We start from the raw sequence: 1,095 nt of genomic DNA on the forward strand, positions 1-1,095 counted from the left end.
TATGTATATATAAGTACGTCAAGAAAATGAAATCTACCATCATCTTCAAATTATTTCTCCTACTAAGTAAAGTAGCTCCAAGTTCTTCAGTCTATGCACATAATTAGTGCCAACTGTTCTTGAAAGATATATTTGTAAAGAATGAAGATCTATGATTATAAATTAATAATCTACCTAATATTTTCCAGCAAACTCAAATACACACAGCAGGATTTAAAGACTAGTAGAAATTCTGTAACAATATTTGCAAGACACTGATGATCTTATAAATAAGAATATGTAACTCATAATAATAATATGTAAAAAAATTCAAAAGTTTCTGGGAAAAATTATAGTTACTACACAAATTGAAGAGGAACACATTTATTTTTGAGGATGACTGCTCAGTGTGGAAGACAAATAAATGTATTTCGAAGCAAAGAAAAATTATTGAATTGAAAATGATAATCTAGATATAAGAGAAAAGTAGTACTTGGACTTGTCTTTGTTGAACTAATGGACTTAAAGATGGGTGCAAAAACAAATCCTCTTTTGCCATCCAGAACACTTGTTAAGTATAAGTATGGGTTTTGATACATAAAAGAAGGAATATGATAGTCACAGATATTTCAAAATGATGATATTAATAAGGCTGGTCCTAAGAATTAGGTTGATATTTTAAAAAACATAGATGATAATAAATATCCAAAATAGAATCAGCATTAAAATATCAAAAATAATTTAAAAATAAAATTATATATATATATATATATATATATATATATATATATATATATATATATATATATATATCTCAAACCTATGTTTTGTATGAAAGATATTCCATAAGGAAACAACAAAAGAATACAATGTGGTAGAGGTAATTATTTCAAAGTTATAAGAAATAATTTCTCATGATTAAAAATGTGATTAATGTTTAAAAAATTTTCAACATCCATAACCATTAGAGAAATGGAAATTAAAACAACTATAAGATTCCACCTTACCCCACTAAGTTAGAAAATATTACAAAATCAAATGAAAACAAATGTTGGTGAGGCTGTGGAGAAATAGGCACACTCATTCACTGTTGGTGGAAATGTAAACTGATACAAC

General features: G+C 26.0%; 1 pseudogene; it reads left to right on the forward strand.

Moving 5' to 3' along the window:
- The first annotated feature begins 473 nt into the window (after nucleotides 1-473).
- LOC123459972 lies at nucleotides 474-593 on the forward strand (annotated as a pseudogene).
- The last annotated feature ends 502 nt before the right edge of the window (nucleotides 594-1,095 follow it).

Source organism: Jaculus jaculus, chromosome 3 (assembly GCF_020740685.1).
Source record: "Jaculus jaculus isolate mJacJac1 chromosome 3, mJacJac1.mat.Y.cur, whole genome shotgun sequence".
Taxonomy (NCBI): domain Eukaryota; kingdom Metazoa; phylum Chordata; class Mammalia; order Rodentia; family Dipodidae; genus Jaculus; species Jaculus jaculus.